Source organism: Lagenorhynchus albirostris, chromosome 6 (genome assembly GCF_949774975.1).
Source record: "Lagenorhynchus albirostris chromosome 6, mLagAlb1.1, whole genome shotgun sequence".
Classification (NCBI taxonomy): domain Eukaryota; kingdom Metazoa; phylum Chordata; class Mammalia; order Artiodactyla; family Delphinidae; genus Lagenorhynchus; species Lagenorhynchus albirostris.
Genome location: NC_083100.1, coordinates 55,940,376 through 55,961,304, shown reverse-complemented (window position 1 = coordinate 55,961,304; position 20,929 = coordinate 55,940,376). Strand labels below are relative to the sequence as shown.

The 20,929-nt window shown below is 37.5% G+C and overlaps 1 long non-coding RNA gene across 1 annotated transcript in view; it reads right to left on the bottom strand.

Moving 5' to 3' along the window:
- The window catches only part of LOC132521751 (uncharacterized), a 62,204-nt gene extending 55,100 nt beyond the window's left edge, over positions 1–7,104 (bottom strand). Inside the window, exons 1-2 of the long non-coding RNA XR_009540950.1 lie at positions 6,996–7,104; positions 3,937–4,011 (exon numbers count right to left, since the gene is read on the bottom strand). This is a non-coding gene — a long non-coding RNA (uncharacterized LOC132521751). The remainder of the gene's footprint in view (positions 1–3,936; positions 4,012–6,995) is intronic.
- Between the last annotated feature and the right edge of the window lie 13,825 nt (positions 7,105–20,929).

Here is a 20,929-nt window from a genome sequence, read left to right as displayed (position 1 = left end):
AATGAGTAGAAATGATTAATGAACTATGAATTCCATACCTAGGGGTTCCACTTATCTATTGCTACATAAATTATTCTGAAACCCAATGGTTTAAAACAACAATTTTACTATGAGTCATGATTCTATCTATCAGGAATTTGGGCTGAGCTTATCATCTATTGATTCATCTATTCCACGTGATGTTGATGGTGATCACTCAGCTATATTCAGCTGGAAGATGGCCTCAATCACATGTCTGACACCTTACAGGGGAAGGAAAATGGCTGTAACACCGGACTTAGCTGGGACTATCGGCCAGAGCACCTGTATGCGACCTTTCCAGTATGGCAGCCTCAGGGTAATCAGACTTTTTACCTGGAGTCTCAGGGCTCAAGAGTGATGAGGTAGAAGCTGCATGGTCTTTTGTGACCTAGCCTCAGAAGTGACATAGCATCACTTCCATCATATTCTTTTGGCCAATGCAGTCACCAGCTTGCTCAGATCCAAGGAGAGGAGACACAGACCCCTACCTCTCCATGAGAAGAGTGTTAAAGGATTCATGGCCATGATTTTAAACAGTTCCATATGGGTTTCTTATATTAACTTATAATTCTTCCTCTTAGCCAATGGTGGTCAAGAGAGCTGTCTCTGTTCCCATGCCACCCATTTCCTCTTCTCAAGTCACCCAAATTTGCTAGCCTTCTGTCTGTTCTGCACGCTCGGCATGCTCCTGTCCCCTGCAGTGCTGTGTTGGTTGGTCATTTCCTGGATCAGGGCCCTCGTTACATAAGGATCACAGCCTTCATCCATGGCTGCATGAGGTATACACTAAGGGACTGAGTCCTCATTATTTTTATTAAAAGGCGCTGGTGCTGGTTGTTTAGTGCCAGGAATGGCTTCTCTCTCCACTAGTGCTACTTTTGCATCATTCAGTCCCTGAGGCACTCCTGTTGTTTCCTTGTATGTATGTCAGCTGTGCACCGATCTCTGCCAACTTAGAACTGAGCTCTCAGAGTAGGGTCTTTACCTGTCCTAATAGGATGTTTTGTGTTCCCAACAGTACACTTGAGACCGAATTGCAAAGCAGATAAGAACACAAGCTTTGGGGTCAAAAAGCTCTGGATTTCTAATCCCTGCTCCACCACTGTGTAATATTGTCCAAGCTACTTCATATCACTGAGCCTTAGTTTCCTAGTCTGAAAAATGGAGACAAAGATATATACTTCCTGTCAAAGGGGTTAAAAGGTTCTATGTAGACAAAGCAATTATCACATCACTGGTACTTAGTAAATACCCACTAAATGGTAACTACAGTAATAGTAGCACTACCAGTAGTAGCAACGGTGGTTAACAATATCTGACAAAGGACTATGATGACATACAGTAAAGGACTCATGAGCATGCAAATGAATTCCTTTTTCTACAGATATATAAACTGGACTTAAAATATGTATGGATATGAGTATGAACATACATACACATGTATAAGTTAAAATATTTATATTTTCCCTGGGTATATTTTATTTATATTTTTTAAACGTCCACATGGGTATTTTCTGTCATTCATTCATACCAGCTTTTCAAGTAACTTTTACCAAGAGAATCTACCTATTTTAAAAAAGCATTCAAATGCTGTGGTTGGGCTTGGCATATCACAAAGAATACAGCATGATGAAAATGTCTCTAGAGCATCATAAAGAAACACTTCAATATTTAATATGGGTGGATTTACTCCAAGGGCTGAAACACAGTCTGCCTATCACCAGTTCAGTTTTGAAATACAGTTCTTGGCTCCACTCCGCACTTCAATGAATGTGATCAGTGCAAATTCACAAGATGAATAAATCTTAAGGATATTGAACTAAGTTATTTCCCAACACAAGAATACAGGGAGCAAGACAATCTTGATTAGACGATGCCTGAACTAATATTTCATCTTGGACTAGATGTTGTAAAGTTTCATGTTATTGACTCCCTGTTTGAATCTTCTTTGGAGAAAAGCAATATTCTACTCTGAATTGGTTATTATTACAACATCATCCCCATAGTTAAGATCTGTCAATATTCCTTCATCCGGGAGACGCTTAAGGTCTAAGGTTTTACTGGTCCTGACATGAAGTAATCTGTATCACAATTCACATGCAATTCACATCACTTATACAGTTCAATCTTTCTGAACAAGTGAAAATCCACCCAACAGAGACTATATATACCTGCCATTCATCTACAACTGTGCAGAAGAAACTGGGTGGAGGATAGAGTTAAGGGCATTTTAGAGGGTCTGAAATTTTACTTCCCAATAGGCAGCAAAGGATGGGATGAAACATTGAAAGTTCCTAGGTTTGGTATAAGTACAGTGTATTAATTTCCTAGGGCTGCCATAACAAAGTACCGTAAACTGGGTGGCTTAAAGGAGATTTACTGGCTCATGGTTCTGGAGGCTAGAAATCCAAAATCAAAGTATCAGCAAGATTGGTTCCTTCTAAGAGCTATGAGGGCAAATCTGTTCATGGCTCTCTCCTAGCTTCTGGTGGCCCCAGGTATTCCTTGGCTTGTGACAGCATAACTCCAACCTCTGCTTCCATCTTCACATGGCTGTCTTCTCCCTTGTGCGTTTACATCATCTTCCCTCCATGTACATGTACCTCTGTGTCCAAATTTATTTTATACAAAGACATTTGTCATATTGGATTAGGGCCCACCCTTATGACCTCATTTTAACTCAGTTACCTCTGTAAAGGCCCTATTTCCAAATAAGGTCATGTTCTGAGGGGGTTAGGACTTCAACAGATGTTTTATGGGTGACACAATTCAACCCCTAACATTCAATATGTAAAATTGAGAGCAAAACAGAGCAAGGAAATGGCACAGCCATATTACAGCAATGTAGGACCAGGAAAAATGCCAAAGTAACACAAAAGATTATCATTCGTGCCTTCCAAAATTATTTTTCCATTGTTTAGTCTCCTTTTATGCAAGCTACCATTGTTTCACTTTCAATCTCTGTAATTCAAAGCACAGAGAACAATTTGATAACCTTTTTTCCCAGATCTGTCTTGGGATGTCTGGTTCCCAAATAGGTTCTTCTGTTAGGTACAGGATTTCCCTGAGCTTTCTATATTTGTTATTTCTTTAGCAAAAGGGTTTGGAATAACTTGCAGTCAACAGTTCTGTATCATATTTTGCTGAGAATAATAGATGTGTATGGTGATTATCATTAGACTTGAGTTAGTTATAAATTGACAAAATCCTTCCAAACATTGGAAAATTGATCTCATCTTTCTCAGAAGAATGTTTTTCCTCTCTTCACCTCTGGCCTCCAGCTTCTTAGAACCAACACCATTCAGGGAGGGTTTAAATAAAGAATCTACAGCATTTATGATGTTCTTAGGCCATAAATAATGCCTCTGCCAAGGACTGGGCTCTTAGAAATGGACTTTTGCTTTCTCTCAAGTATACTGCAAGGAGGAACACTATGAATCTGGGAATATCTCCTTCCTTTGCCAAAAGTATATGTTTTAAGCTTTGGAACCTCCTAAAGGACTAGCCGGCAAATACTGTATGAGAAATGTAGGACAAGAGACCAAGTAATAGAAATCATATCTGAATCCAACTTTGGATATGTGTGAGATTTTGAGATTGTACTCTACAGTAGAAGCAATACCATATAAAGTAGAGCCAATGTAAGAAATGCTTAGACTAATCTTTGTAACTGCATTTTCCCCCTAGATTGGATGGAGTTTTGAATATTCCAAAGTCAGACGAGGAGCCACGATTCAAGAGATATGTAAAGAAACCTTGGAAGACAATGTCTAGTCTCCAGAACTAAGAGTTAACAGAATTATAACTAATTCTAACAAATTTGAAAACCAAATACCAGAATCAGAGGACCATATAGTGGTATCATATTTTTACCTGAGTAATTGATATTATAGAAAATCAAGTTGTGGAAGATACCTTTGCAGCAACCGCAGCCCTAGATTCATGTTCAATATGTGGATTTCTGGATCTTTCAAAGGGTGCCAACATGTGCTAAATGAAAGAAAAAGAAATATTAGAATCATCTTCCTCAAACTTGACCTACTAATTTCAGAGATAAAAGTCACTTAGCTTAACGGTTGTTTGGCTGCTTGGGCTAGAGTAGTGGCTTTAGATATTTTTCTTTCAAGTGAAATTGTAGCTTTACTGTAATACATTTTATGGCATCTCATAACATTGATATGGTGTGATAACTACAGTTGTGTTACATGATCTCAAAACTAGGACAGCCCTTACAGATTGTCTATCTTTTCAAAGTAGCTTTTACGTACATGATCACTGTATCTCAGGTTACTAACTCAAAAGAATACGGAGGTCCAGAATGGATGTGTGACTTGCCCAAACTCACCCACAAGGCAGAGCCAGGACCTTGCCCTCCATGCTCTCTGCATCCTCTTTTCCATTTCTATTTCACATCCATATCACCTCCAAACACTTTGCTCAAATACTTCAGCATCTGAGTCACAGTTGCTCTCTCTCCCCAATCTTCAGCCATCATTCTCAGTAACAGAATCATCCAAGCTGATGACTAGAAAATTTCTCAACAACTCTCATCCTCAACTCCATCACACTTCAGCCACACTTGGATTTTCTCATCACTAAGAACTGCTAACCTCTGAAATCTCTAGTCAGTTTTCCTTTTCTGGCACAATTCTGGCACGTTCCTCTCACATATCTACTTAATCTGCCTATTGCAATAATCAGTCAGTCAAAAGAATACCAACGGAGAACCTACTGCACCCAGGCCTGGGAAATCAGTGTAAGGCCAGCTAACCATGGGCCTAGCGCCCTCTTGGACCCCTTGTTCAGGTAGCAGCTCACTATACACCAGTGCACACCTGCTCTGAAGGCCTCAACTGTCTCCTCAGCAATGGATGGTCACCCTCTCTAGCATCCTAAAATCCTTCAGTTCACTGATCGTCCATCATTCCAATCCCCAAATCCAGGTCACTTCACTGTTCACATTCTCTGCTCCCAGACTACCTTGCTGCTAGATAAGATCATAAAACTACAATGACTAGTTCCACCACAAATTCAAATTCTTCAGCTTGATCTAAGAAGTTTAAATTACTTCAAAAGACCCAGAGAGAACCAAAAAATGGATGGAAGTCTTAAAGACGCAGATTTTTGTTGACACAAGATAGCAATTTATAACCAGGTCAGCTAACCAGGAACAGAATAGTAATGAGCTATTGGTAGCATAAGTAGAGTTCAAATCAAAGGTTCCCAAACATGACTGGCTTTAACACCTGAAGAGAATTATTAAAATACAGAGTCCCAAGTCCTACTTCAGACCTACTGGATCAGAACCTCTGGGAGGTGTATTTCTAAAGCTCCCTGATAGATTCTGATACAGCTAATTCACAGGCTGATATTAGGGTCCCACTGGGCTATACTCTTGGCCATACTTTTTTCCAGGACACAATGAGAGGGATTTCTTCACTAAAGAGGAGTCTGGACTGAATTGTCCGCCTTTATATTTTATTTCTTCTTCTTTCTCCTCTACCTGAACCTGAAATCTGTTAATGTTGTCTGTTCTCTGTCCCACATATGGCTCTTAGAACTCAACACATTGATGCAACTCGGGAGCACAATCCCTGCCCAGATCAGCTGTGTGAGTCCAGGGTTCCCGCCAGTCTAGAAATGACAGTGGTGGATGCACATGCAAATCCTACTTATTCCACCTCTGCAGACATGAAGCACCACAACTTCTCTTAATTTTCCCCCTGACAAGGATGGGCTGCCTGCTCTTTATTCTCTTCTGCCCTCTTGCCTCATTTGTAATGACTTTATGTAGCCAAAATGAATGTTTCTTCATTTCTGCCCTTCTAGCAGAAGTAAAAGCAAGATGAACATCACATCTTTGCTGGACTAAACACTTAAATACATTTGCTGCTGCAGTGGCCTCTGTGAACTCTGCCAAGGTGCAGCTTATGTCACTGTTTTGAAACATCTTTATGGTCAGTGAAAAGATCAGCATTACCTCCAGTGATGGTAAGATTCAAATAGCCAGTTCCAGTAACATCCCTGAAGATAAGTCATAGTCTGATCAGTTGATTTATAATAAATCTCCCCTATGTGTATCTTGATAAAAGCAGACTTTTCAGGATTTTTTTAAGTTCCCTATCAAGGCTTTCCTTTTCATATTTTTCAGTTGCCAAATTATATAAAATTATAATTTTCCTCATTTACTATGGATATGATTGACTACATAGTCCTTAAAAAAGTTACCTGCAATTAAAATTACTTGACCCCAATTTCATATACACACAAAAAATAGATAATACTCTAAATGCTATCTCATCTTGTCGTTTTTCGTTGAATTACAAAAGGTTTCACACAGGTCAGCATTGCTGGTGCCTCCTTACTTTCATTTCTGTAACAATCTTCTTTATTATTAATAAGGTGATGGCAATAAAAGTAATAATAATGTCTGCATTTTTTTCCCAAGAGCACAAACGTCTTGGCTCTGAGTACCAACATGCACTAAAATATATGACAGATGCTGTGTATCTTTCTTTTTTTTTTTTAGCATCTTGAATGTCTTAAACAGTTTTCCTTTAGTTACTATGGAAGTTCCTAACAATCCCAGTTACTAAAGGCAAGAGATTGGTAAAAAAAAAATTAAATTTTCCTTCTTTCCTTTTGTCCTTTTAACAGAGCGGCCTCACATTTTCAATCTTTCAAGTCTCATATACACATCACAAATTATTTGAAATTTGAATGTTATTAGAGAAATAATTCTGTTTTCTTCTCAAGGAAGAATAAAAACCTAATTGATGTAGGAGTTTTTCTAACAGGAGAAAATGGTAATGATTTATGGAGACGTAAGCTATGTCTTTGAGAAAAAGCTGGGCTTCAGGCCCACAGTCTGGACTATTCTCTTCTCACCCAGATTCATTCACCGTATTCTTCCCTTATTAAATCAGCCTTTTGGAAATGTTACTTCTCTTTGAGTCATCTGGTAGACCACTTACCATCAAAGAAATAGACTTTGATTTGTTGGTTATTTCTTTCTAGGCACCAAACTCACGAATCCAGAGGCAGCCACAAGACGAATGAGTCACCAGGTGCACATCAAGTTCTGAAGTACAGAAAGATAAGAATGATTAAATAAAAGCCCCCATTTGGTTCAGATTTTATTTTTTATTCATTTCAATTTGTTAAACATTTATAGAACTTTTAGTGTCCTGGAATAAGTTCCCTTGAAAATTGAGTGTGGGGCAAGTCTTAAATTCTAAGCTTTACTGGGAGATATAATTCCAGGGCAGTGTGAGTGATAGAAAAGAGAACGGAAGCAGGTAAGATTGGGAAGCACATACAAGGTATTGTGTTACAAAATTAGTCATTTCACAAAGAGATACAGTCTCTTGGGATAAGCTATACAGAAAGCTTTCTCTTGGTATTGTCCATCAAGGGGTGGAAAAGAGAGATAAATTAACCATTAGCTTCCTCCCATCTATTATATCCCGCAACCATAAGTTGCCATCTAGCAACTGGAGTGGAAGAAGAAATCCAGAGCTCTAGAGAGACATAAAGGCCAGAGAATCTGAGGTGGCACAAAAGAGGTGTCTTGATACATTTATCATGTACAATGAAAGTCCTTTTATAGTATATTTCCTAGTCAAATATGACTATCAAAATTAAAATTAAATATATCCTACCTGTATTTTCAAATCACAACTAAGAAAAAAGTAACTTTTGATCACTGGTTGCCTTTGAAGAAGACATATGTAATAGTATATAATTTTTTTAGGAATTGTTTTTACCTGTGAATTTCATTTCTAGTATTGCTAAACAATAAACGTCAATCAAAGAAAAAACAATTGATTTTTCTAGAGAAGACTGCTGAAGCCTCTCTAGACTAGCAGAATTAAATAAATATTAAACAGAAGTTTCTAAGGAAACATTCAAAAATCAAGTGAGTTCTCTAGGTGGTCACCTATGGGAAGGTGGTTAGGGATGACTCTAACTTCCTTAACAAAATGTGAGTATCATGTCCACTGTTATGGGAGAAGGAGGGAGAAATTTAGGAAGAACAGATTACTTCCTTCATTAGTATGCAAATAAATTATTTATATGCAAATAATATGAGCAGCACTGTGGTTATAATACTTGGTCTTACAAAGAAATCGTTTAAATTCATCTGCCTGGGGGAAGAAAAAAGCTTTTTTTTTTTACTATCCTACCAAACTTTCTACTGAATTATTTGGGCCAGAATAACTCTGCATCTGATGTAATCTGAACCAGTATTGTTGGACACATCTTTAATTGTGATTAAAACACTTCAGCTCAGTCTAATTTCTTTCTGCTTCAAGGGCGTCCAAATGTCCTTAAGGACAGATAATTCCATCCATAACTACCATCACCATTACCACCATTAAGTATTTGGATAACATAATATCTGATGTTAAAGAAGTCATTTATTTGAAAAGCATAGAAGACAACTTAATTCTGCTATGTACCAAGTCTTACTTGCCATGAATTAGCAGTTCAAGGTGCTTACACTGTTAACCCCAAATCTTTGGACTACTTTTATTTTCAGTTCGTCCAAAAATTCTCGAAAAAAAATCTATTACTTACATGTGGTAATTCTCTACCTACAAGGAGAATAAGGAGTCTGCTCAGGCCATCCAAAATAGTAATAGAGGACCTTATCTTGTTATAGGACTACTCCACACAAAAGATGTCCTAGTTTGCTAGGGTTGCCATAACAAAGTACCACACACAGACTGAGTGGCTTAAACAACAGAAATTTATTGTATCATTTTCCAAAAACCAGGAGTACAAAATCAAGGTGTTGGCAGGGTTGTTTCCTTCTGAGTGCTGTGAGGGAAGGATCTGTTCCAGGCCTCTCTCCTTGGCTTGCAGATGGCCATCTTCTCCCTATGTCTCCTCATAATGTCTTGCCTCTATGCATGTCTCTGTGTCCAAATTTTCCCTTTTGGTAAGGACAACAGTCATATTGGATTAGGGTGCATCCTAATGATCTCATTTTAACTTGATTACCTCTGTAAAGACCCTCTCTCCAAATAAAGTCACATTCTGAGGTACTAGGGTAAGGATTTCAACATATGAATTTAGAAGGGGACACAATTCAACCCATAACACTCCCTAACACTCTTGCATTTTGGTTATATGATCTGCAAAGATGTGTTCCACTGGGGTAATGGCAAAGGTCAGAATGCAAGCTCCAGTGTCCAGTCACAGCCCCTGGCTAACTGTGAGACCTCAAACGAGTCACCCAACCTCCTTAAGCTCCATTTCTTCACCTGTAAAATGGGAATGATAATAGTTCCTACCCCACAGGGTGGCTGTGAGAAGTAAACTGTCAACCATGTGAAGTGCTTAGCCCAGTGTCTAGCACATAGTAAGTGCTCCTAATTCACTAGCTATTATTAGCATGAATTTTTTAAAATTAATTTTTTTTGGAGTATGGTTGCTTTACAATGTTGTGTTAGCCTCCACTGCACAACTATTAGCATGAATTATTAACCTAAAATGATCAGTCTAAACTGAAAAGTAAAGCTCACAAACCCAAGGGTGGGAGAAAACAGTTTCGAGCTTTCCTCTCTCACCAATTTACAGCCCCCTCTACTTAGGCTGCCTTTTAGATTAAGGTGGACTCTCAGAGCCAAGCTCTCAGGAATGGCTGATTTAGAATTACAGTGGCTGATCTCCACATTATTCCACCTTTAATGCTACAAGATTTCCTAAGAGGCAGAGCTGAGGTCACTGAATTTACTGACCAAATGTCCTACTTTACATGGTGTCCTTTATACTGAGATATTATGCTACACAGCTTTCTTCTCATAATAACTGCTTTTCCATATCTCAGAAAGTCAGCTCTACTCTACATATCTTATTTCAAGCAGTTCATATTTTCTCTTTTGTTCAGCCAAAATTAGATTATCAATTTTTTTGCGTATGTGTGATTGTGGTTGAAGTTTTTTCCCCAAAACCTTCCTTTACAAATTCATTAATATTCATGGAGTTTATATATTAAATTTACATAAGTCTGTGATAAGAGGGAAGTCTCTGCTCCCAAGATTCTAATCTTACATTAGGAGGCTCTGAGGCTTGTCATAAATATTTGTTTTTATTGTTTTGTTTTCATGCTTGGCTTATCTCCTACCTTTTCGTGGAGCCAGGAATAAAAACAGAAAGATCCGGGCAGTGGATAGGTCTCTGACCACCCCAATGAGTCTCCTTTCTTGGTGTATCTCAGAACTACTCAGTCTGACATGCTCAAGAGATGTGCTTTCTGGGAGAAAGTCTACAACGTTATTAAAGCATCTAGGGCTAATTTATGACTTTTGTGGTCCCCTCCATTAAAAATAAAAATAATAATAATAATAACTATACTTTTCAACTGCACTGGTATAAGGATGTATATACTAATGTTATATACTGAAATATTTTCTTCAACCTAAAAGCTTATTTTATTCTTCTGATTTTAAAAGAAATTAAAACAATTTCATGGGCCCCTAGAAGTATTGTGGGCCCTCGGCACTGCATCTACTGTGCCTAATAGATGTCGGCCCTGAAAGCATGAGAGGAGCTATAGTATTTCATTTAAGGTTCCTAGTTGTTGACTACCTTAACCAACACATTATATGGCACCAAAGATGCACTTGACTTTTATAACCCTTCTGTTAGTGGCTACAACCTAAAGTCCTATAAGAAAGAAAAGAAGACACAGGTCTATGGGGCTCTGTATTCCAGCATACAGTTAGAGCAAGGATTACACAAACTCTCTGCACATATTCATACTTATCACATCTCAGTTTTAAATTCTCTCTGAATTTCCTTTATAGTTGTATAAATATAAAAAATAGCATTTGCTGCTTTTTAAAGTACACCTTTCATGCATCAAAGTTACTGATGAAGAAAGGAAACTAACATTTCCTGAGAACATACTATGTATCAGGCATTGTCTTGGGTGCATTCACATAGATAGTCCAGGGGGACAAAGACTATTATCCTCATTTTTATGTATAAGGATGGAGACTAACTAGGTCAAGTAACTTGCCTAAGATAACAGGATTTAGTTATGGTGGAGCTAGGATTCAAATCCAGATCCTTTTGATGTCAAAGTCAATGCCCTTTCCATATACCCTGAGAAAACCATAATTCAAAACGAGTCATGTACCACAATGTTCATTGCAGCTCTATTTACAATAGCCAGGACATGGAAGCAACCTAAGTGTCCATTGACAGATGAATGGATAAAGAAGATGCAGCACATATATACAATGGAATATTACTCAGCCATAAAAAGAAATGAAATTGAGTTATTTGTAGTGAGGTGGATGGACTTAGAGACTGTCATACTGAGTGAAGTAAGTCAGAAAGAGAAAAACAAATACCGTATGCTAACACATATATATGGAATCTTAAAAAAAAATGGTTCTGAAGAACCTAGGGGCAGGACAGGTATAAAGATGCAGACGTAGAGAATGGACTTGAGGACATGGGGAGGGGGAAGGGTAAGCTGGGACGAAGTGAGATAGTGGCATGGACATATATACACTACCAAATGTAAAATAGATAGTTAGTGGGAAGCAGCCGCATAGCACAGGGAGAACAGCTCGGTGCTTTGTGACCACCTAGAGGGGTGGGATAGGGAGGGTGGGAGGGAGATGCAAGAAGGAGGAGACATGGGATATATGTATATGTATAGCTGATTCACTTTGTTATAAAGCAGAAACTAACACAACATTGTAAAGCAATTATACTCCAATAAAGATGTTAAAAAAAAGAGGTTACTGAATCCTTAAAGCATATATTCTCAAGGAAGTAGTCTTAAATAAGGTCAAAGGTTTATATACAAGTATTTTTGCCACAGTGTTATAAAAGCAAAAATGTTTCTAAAACATGGAAACAACCAAAATATCCAAATATAGTAAAGTCAGTTAAGTAAATGATGGTATTCCCAATTCAATAAATTTCATGAAGCCACTAAAAATAATCTTTTTGAAAAATATTTAGTGACATGGAAAATGCTGGTAATGCAATGTTGAGTGAAAACGCTGACACAAAACTGTACATGAGTTTGACCCCAATTAGATAGAGAATTTTCTTAAGAATACTGTTGTGATTATCTTCCCTTAGGAAAAGACCATTAGTCATAATGAACATGTTTTAGTTGATAATGCTCTGTTTTCAGCAAATAAATTAGAGAAAACTTTCATGTATCAGCATTACTTGGCTTAAAGAATGTTTCAATTCCTACTATTAGTTCCCTAAGCAGAAGAAAGGAGGTGAGTCAATAATAATTGGACTCCACTTCTCTGAGTAGGTCTTAGGAGTAAATAAGCCAATGAAAAGTAACACCCATTTCTGATGTAGTAACACTGAACCAGTGGGGAGCCAGCGACTGCTCATGGACCCCTTGCAAAGCCAATGTTCAAAAGAAAATGAAAAATTATACATCTACCCCATCTAGAAAGAAAGAAATCACAGTCATAGCAGTAGTTATCTCTGAGAAATGGCACTATGGATAATTTATTTCATTGTTATGTTAATAGGCATGTGTCACTTTGATAATTATGGGAAAAATGTTTTTGTTTAATTGGGTTTGTTTGTTTGTTTAAATAAAGGAGCCAGTGCTTAAGACTGTGGAGTGCAAGAACAGAAAAATCAAAAAAGACTCAGAAATGCCTTCTGATTCAGGATATAAAGGCTTGATAAAATATAGTTTACAGTGTAGTCATATTTCATAGACTTTCCAAATAAAGAGGATTATAGACATTTTAGACATTAAAGAAACCTAGGTAGGTAATTTTCTTGGGCTTTTCCCAAAGACTCTGTGTAGAATAAAGTAGAAAAGTGAAACAGTGCAATCTCTCTAACAAATCTTCGTCAAAATTCTAAGATGGCTTTCAATCAGCACTGTCAGTATAATAATGCAATACAAGAACATTTCAAAATTTCAATTACTAGTCCAAAACAAGCAAAACACAAGTTATAAAAAAGGAAAATACACAGTATTGCTGTGACAGTTCTGAAAGACACTGAGTTCAGGCCCATCCTTTTCTTACGCAAGTTCTCAAATCATCATTCTATAGATCTCGACACTATAGCTACTTCATAAATGCTAATCAGACTATAACGTTACTATAACGATTTGTAAAAATGAACATGGAGTCTCCTAAATTAGCAGTCTCCACTTTCTGTCAAAATAGTCAACAGGTAAATTTCATTTTGCAATAAAATTTCTATTTCCATTATTTCAGTTGTTAAACCAAATGGTAATGAAATGAAAATTTACAATGCCTGATGTGGCCAGAGTTAACCCAGTCCCGCCCACAGTCTTCATGTGGAATTGACTGTGGCCTTCCTCCCTGCTCCCAACTTTCCCAGGAGAAACGGGCACCTGTGGACCTCCCAAATCTTCCTGTCAACTCTAACAAGAATTTCCCTGGATAATTATGTGAAGCTCAAATAAAATTAAATATAAATCAGACATGCTCTGGAAATCAGAAATACTGATAAAAAGTAACCACTAAGAAAAGTTTATACCACAATCTACAGAGCATTGGTTTCTATTGTAGCAAAGGATGCATAACATATGGAAAGGGGTTAACAAAAAAATTCATATTATATGTTTTTGCAGTCTTTGACATGTTCATGGTTTTTTCTGATCTCACGCTAGAAAGCTTAGTCCTCCTAATTTGTATTTAAACCTTTGCATTGCTAGGTGACCTGAAACTGACCGATTAAGCATCCTGAGGCCCCATGGCCTTATCAGAAAAATTTATTTAGCAAATATTTATTAACCAGCCACTCTGTGAAATGCACTATTGAATAAACAGGTGTTGAAAAATATTCATTTATTTAATCAGTGGCAATTTTAAAACAACTTATTTGTTTTTTGTTGCCCACTAGCCATTCTTCCTCAAAGCCTTCTCTACCCAATAACATATGAAAAGTAATAAAATCCAAATGTTAAAAGATCATTACCATAAAGTTTTTAACTTACTCATATTTTCTGATTCTATTTTCAAGTACAGAGCTTGAGAATATATACGGTATAACAATGCTAAACTTCAAATCAGTGACGTGTCAATTAATGAATGCTTAGAAACTTTTTCCCCCAGTTTTATTGAGATATAATTCATGTATAACACTGTATTCGTTTTACATGTGTAACATAATGATTTGATATATGTATATATTGCAAAATGATTACCAAAATAAGTTTAACATCTATCATCTCACATGCTTACAATTTTTTTTTTCTTGTGGTGAGAACTTCTAAGATCTACTCTCTTAGCAAGTTTGCAATGTATGATACAGTATCATTAACTATACTGTTAACCATATTGTTAATATATATTGTTAACTATACTGTCACCATGCTGTACATTATATCTTCAGAACTTATTTCTTTTTTTAATTTATTTATTTATTTTTGGCTGCGTTGGGTCTTCGTTGCTGCTCACGGGCTTTTCTCTAGTTGTGGTGAGCAGGGGCTACTCTTCGTCGCAGTGCGCTGCTTCTCATTGCCGTGGCTTCTCTTGTTGCGGAGCCTGTGGCTCTAGGCGTGCGGGCTTCATTATTTGTGGCTCTCGGGCTCTATAGCGCAGGCTCAGTAGTTGTGGCGCACTGGCTTAGTTGCTCCGCGGCATGTGGGATCTTCCCAGACCAGGGCTTGAACCCACGTCCCCTGCATTGGCAGGCGGATTCTCAACCACTGTGCCACCAGGGAAGTCCCAGAACTTATTTGTTATTTCTTATAACTGGAAGTTTGTACCTTTTGACCAGCTTTAACCATTTTAGAAAGCTCTTTAAAGACTCTAAATGGTAAGATATCTACATATTCAGCAACATGATATATATATATATCAACTATATATATATATATATATATATATATATATAGTAGCCTCTAATTGTACTGAAAATCTTCTTGTACAAATATGAATGCACCCTGAGTTTCCCCAGGCCTCCCCAGCCTCCATCCAGCAGGACCTCAATACCCTCTAAAGTGTTCTCAAGTCCTCTGGAGGTCCAAGTGCTCTCTGAAGTCAGGTACTTCTGGAATTCAGGTGTTCTCTTGAATAATCTCACAACATCTGTGGTGGCTCTCTCCAACATCTGCTGAGCACTTCCATTTCACCAGGCACTGCTGGCATGTCACCAAGCTTGCACTCTACCAGACCACACTGCTGCTCTTCTGCCACCAGAGGTGCCAGAGATGTGTAGTGAGACTCTATTACTGGGACAGGCATGCCTGGCTCCTCCTTTCTTTAAAATGAGTTCTCTCCTTGGAAGCTCCCCAGTCCCCCTTACAAATCTTCTTTAGGGCTGTCCCATGCATCTACCAAATGTGTTCACATATATTTAAACTCTAGCCCAGGCTCAAGCAGAGATCCCCATATACATTCATCACCCCACTGAAAAGCTAAACAAAGGCACTAACTTTGGAAGAAGAAAAATACCTTTTTAGTTTCCTCTAGAGAAGGGCTCTTTGGTTAAAGTTTTGGGTTTATTATTCTAAGAGAAATAATTTTTTAATTAGAACAAGTTATTATATTTCTTCCTTTGGTGTCAATTTTCACCAAAATAATTTAAATTATGACCCTAAAATTCCCATTTGTCCACTCTCCCAGAGTAAATGAGTAAGTAAACCAGGCAAACAGAACCAATTATATTTAATGATGTCACAAATGGCTTGCAAAATAATTTAACCATTTTTAATCTTTTGGGCCCTTACAAACAAGGAATGAGAGAGTAGTTTAGGAATGCTCTTTCTAAGATTAGTAACATACACAAGAGTTCTAGTAACTCTCCTCTGTCCCACCAGATAATTTTCACCTGTATAAAAGGAAGCACAAGAAGAAATTGACAGTGGGTCTCAGGAGAGCTGTTTTTCTCTGCTGATCTCTTCATTCTGTACATTTTGTTCCCCCACACAACAGTTTTCTCAGGGGTTATCAATCTTGGCAATGACAGACAGCCTTTTCATTCCACAATTCATTTTAAGATCAACAGTTTTGAAACATGATACCAATTCTTTCCTTATCCCCTCACTTGTTTAACCACCCCCTGATTCTGGTGAATATGATTGGGCTACTTGTTAGCAAGAAATCCTGATTTCACCACAAAGCAGAATCTCCTTTACATTCTCAAAAAAGTCTTGGTTCGCATTTTGAGAAGCAGTATAGCATGGTAGGCAAGAACACAGACAATGGAAATAGATCACGCAGACTTCAAATACCAGATTTTCCACATATTATTCAATAGTTGTATAACTCTGGGCAAGTTACTTTAACTCTCTAAACTCCAGTTTCCTCATTTTCATAATGGGGATGATGATAATAATAGGGCCTACCTTGCAGGGTTGTTTTTAGGATTAAGTGAGTAATGGATGTAAAGCAGTTAGAAGAGTGTCTGGTACATAACAAGCATTAGTTGTTGTTATTAATACTTCAGAACTATTCTGTTGAGTACATGAGGAGGCAAAGCAGGCATGACAGGACACCAAACACCATTATCTTACCCTAAATCTAAACGCACTCTCTGGATATTTGATTGGTGGCTATTGAGTGACATTGAACAAGTAACTCTCTAAACCTTTGACTCCTCATCTATAAAATGGTGATAATTGAAAAAAAATACAAGTAAATTACTTGGCAATGACCTGACATGCAGTAAACATTAATATCCCCACTCCTATGCAAAATTAAACTGGAGGTCCAGCCCAGTCCAATAAAGCAAGAGAAATAAAATGTATAGAATTTCAGAAAGAGAGGGACTTCCCTGGTGGCGCAGAGGTTAAGAATCCGCCTGCCAATGCAGGGGACACTGGTTCGAGCCCTGGTCCAGGAAGATCCCACATGCCGCAGAGCAACTAAGCCCGTGCACCACAACTACTGAGCCTGTGCTCTAGAGCCCACAAGCCACAACTACTGAGCCCGCTCGCCTAGAGCCCATGCTCCGCAACGAGAAGCCACCGCAATGAGAAGCCCGCGCACCACAACCAAGAGTAGCCCCCGCTCGCCACAACTAAAAAAAGCCTGCACACAGCAACAAAGACCCAACACAGCCAAAAATAAATAATAAATAAATTAATTAATTTTAAAAAATACCTCAGAGTAATGCTATTAAAAAAAAAAAGAAAAGCAAAGAATTTCAGAAAGAGAACAAACCTATCATTATTCCAAAATTATGTGACTGTCTACAAATATAAATTGTTAAAATAACAAGTTTGTTAAATATGCTAAATGTAAGATAATTATGCAAAGTCTATTGTATTTCTATATACCAGTAATGAGCAGAAAAAAATTAGATGTCATTTCTTATAGCATCAAAAATATGATGTACTGGGCTTCCCTGGTGGCACAGTGGTTGAGAGTCTGCCTGCCGATGCAGGGAACACGGGTTCATGCCCCGGTCCGGGAAGATCCCACATGCCGCGGAGCGGCTGGACCCGTGAGCCATGGCCGCTGCGCCTGCGCGTCCGGAGCCTGTGCTCCGCAACTGCAGAGGCCACAACAGTGAGAGGCCCGCGTACCAAAAAAAAAAAATATATATATATATATATATATGACGTACTTAGAAATAAATCTAACAAAAGATATATAAGACCTTTAAGGAGAAAAGTATATACCTTTACTGACAGATATTAAAGAAGACTTTAATTAATGAAGAGCTATACAATATGATACTTTTTAAGAAGGGAGGGGGGTATAGAACCTTAGATCAATGGAACAATATAGAGTGTTCCGAAGCAAACCCACACATAAATTGCCATTTAACATATGACAGTGGTGCTACTGCAGATCAGCGGTAGATGATGAATATTTTTCTCAGTAAGTAGTGGTAGAACAATTTCTTTTCAATATGAAAAACTTAAATTAGACTCCTACCTCACACAGTAAACAAAAATCAGTCCGAGGTAAATTATAGACTTAAATGTGAAAGGCAAGAAAATAAAACAGAAGACAATATAGTAGAGCATCTTTATGGTCTCAAAGTAGGAAAAGAGTTCTTAAACTAGACATAAAAAGTTCAAATTACAAAGGGAAATGTTGACTACATTAAAATTAATGTCTTCTATTGATCAAAAAGTGTTATAAAAGGTGAGGAGACAAGTCCAAACTGAGAGAAGATAGTTGTAACACATTATGTAACAGAATGCAAAATGTACTTTTAAACTTCTACAAATCAGCAAGAATGACAAACAACCAAATAGAAAAATTAATCACAAATAGCCCACAAACACAAGATGTTCAACCTCATGGCAAATCAGGGAAATTAAACACATGGAAGACCTTTCCAAAACTGCCAGACTTAAGAAGTGTGATACAACCAACTGTTCATGAGATTGAGGAGCGATGAAAATGCTCATGCTCTGCTGGTGAGAATGTAAATTAGTACAACACTTTTGGAAAATAGCTTGGCATTACCTAGTAAAATTAAGCTTGCATATATACTCTGTGATCCACTCCCAAGTATATACCCTAGAGAAATCTTGTATACGGACACCAGGAGATATGTAGAAAGACGTGTATTACAGCATTGTTTATTGCAGTGAAAACTGGAAAACAATCTCAATGCATTCAACAGCCTAGATCAATAAGCTGTGGTATATTTTCATAATCAAATACCATACAGCAATAAAAATTTAGTATAGCTATAAACCAACATGAATGGATCTCAAAAATAAAATGTTAAATTAAAAGAAACAAGTCATCAAAGAATATGTATGGTATGGTTTCATTTATATAGAGTTTTTAAATGGTTCAAACTAAATAATACAATGTTTAAGGAACATACAAATAGACAATGAGGACCATAAAGAAAAGTAAGTAAAGGATTAACAAAGTTCAGAACTTTGGCTACTTCCAGAGAAGGAGAAGAACACACAGGGGACTTCTGGGATACGGTAATGTTTTTTTTCTTAGCCTGGCTGCTAAAAATAGAGGAATCCATTTTATTTTCCTTTAACCTGTACACATACATTTTTATACTTTTTTTGTATGCCTGCTATATTTTATAATAAAAATAAGATTAAAAACATTTGACATATGCCTTGATTATCTGAATTTTTCAGACAAAAACATTTTTTCCTGAATTAGAATAATAATTATTCCAGTTTTGTCTTTTGCACTTGTAAAAGAGAGTCACAGAACTTGAGGTTTCTCTCTATGATAAAACTGAAAGAAGTATTTTTATGCATAATCCCTGTTTATTTAGCAATAGGTTTCAATTAAGCAGTGAAGGTTTTTATAGTCACTGAAAGCATGTTAAAACTTATATCACATCCCTTTTATTCTTAACAGCATTCATAATACTCAAGAAATATTACTCTACAGCCATGTTGTCTGATAGAAATATAGCATAAGCCAAATATGTAATATTAAACTTTGTAGCAGCCTCATTTCAACATCTGATCAGTATTTTTAAATGATTAATGAGATGTTTTATATTCTTTTTTCATATTAAATTTTCAAAATTCAGTGTGTATTTACCACTTACAGCACATCTCGATCTGGACTAGACTCATTTCAAGTGCTCAGCAGCCACCTGGGGTTTGTGACTACCATGCTGGACAGCACCATTTCATAGTCTCCACATGAATGATCTACTTGGCACCAGCTTTAGAAATTTTTGCTGCTGAAATGGCCACCCACCAAATCCAGAGGTCTAATAGACCTCCAAACTACAAAGGAGAGTTCTAATTTTAGCTTTAAGTAGAAGTAAGTACCTTATTCACACAGAACAATAGAACTAGTCAATTTTCTCTTTATATCCCTGAATTTCCTCTGGATTAGGCCTAACAGGAGCTTCTTGTAAAAGGGAAATAATAATGCTTTGGAGTTCTTAGGCCCATTTTCCTCAGGAATCTAAAACATTTTAAGGGACTTCCCTGGTGGTCCAGTGGCTAAGACTTGGGGCTCCCAACGCAAGGGGCTCAGGTTCAATCTCTGGTCAGGGAACTAGATCCCGCATGCCACAACTAAGACCCAATGCAACTAGGGCTTCCCTGGTGGCACAGTGGTTAAGAATCTGCCTGCCAATGCAGGGGACACGGGTTCGAGCCCTGGTCCAGGAAGATCCCACATGCCGCAGAGCAACTAAGCCCATGCACCACAACTACTGAGCCTGCGCTCTAGAGCCCGTGAGCCACAACTACTGAAGCCCATGCACCTAGGGCCCATGATCTGCAACAAGAGAAGCCACCGCCATGAGAAGCCCGTGAACTGCAACGAAGAGTAGCCCCTGCTCACCACAACTAGAGAAAGCCCACGCACAGCAACGAAGACCCAACGCAGCCAAAAATAAAATAAATAAAATTTTTTTAAAAAGACCCGATGCAGCCAAATAAATAAATACTTTTTAAAAAATAAAACATTTCAAGAACATTGGTTCACTAATTGACAGTCTTGACATATTCTGCCATTGCAATTCATGTATATTTAGAAAAATTGAGCCTTAGAAAAGAATGGCTAACATCACATATGGAGACAGAAACTGAACCCATGTCTGGGATTCTGAGTCCCTGAGCTAATATCCCTGGGCACACATACATGTTTCCTTAGGTTATTAGATTTCCTTTTGCTTCCACCTGTCTAATCATTCATGCTTAATTCCTTATATTATTTCATATTTCACTTTACTTCATTTCAATATTCTCCCACTAAATTGGTGGCAGGAACTAAATTTAATATGCTAACTTCATGTTATATAATGTTTCTAAAAGGAAATGTACAACTGGTAAAAGGTTTTGTTTCCTTACTTTTTAAGGACCAGACATTATAATTTTTGTAGAACTTTTGTAGCAATAAAAGCCAAATACTGACTAATTACCAGAGAGCTAGAGAATGAGATCATCAATATTTATGGGATTTTTTTTCTGACTCATTTTCACTATTTTGCATAGGAAATGTGAATTTTCTTA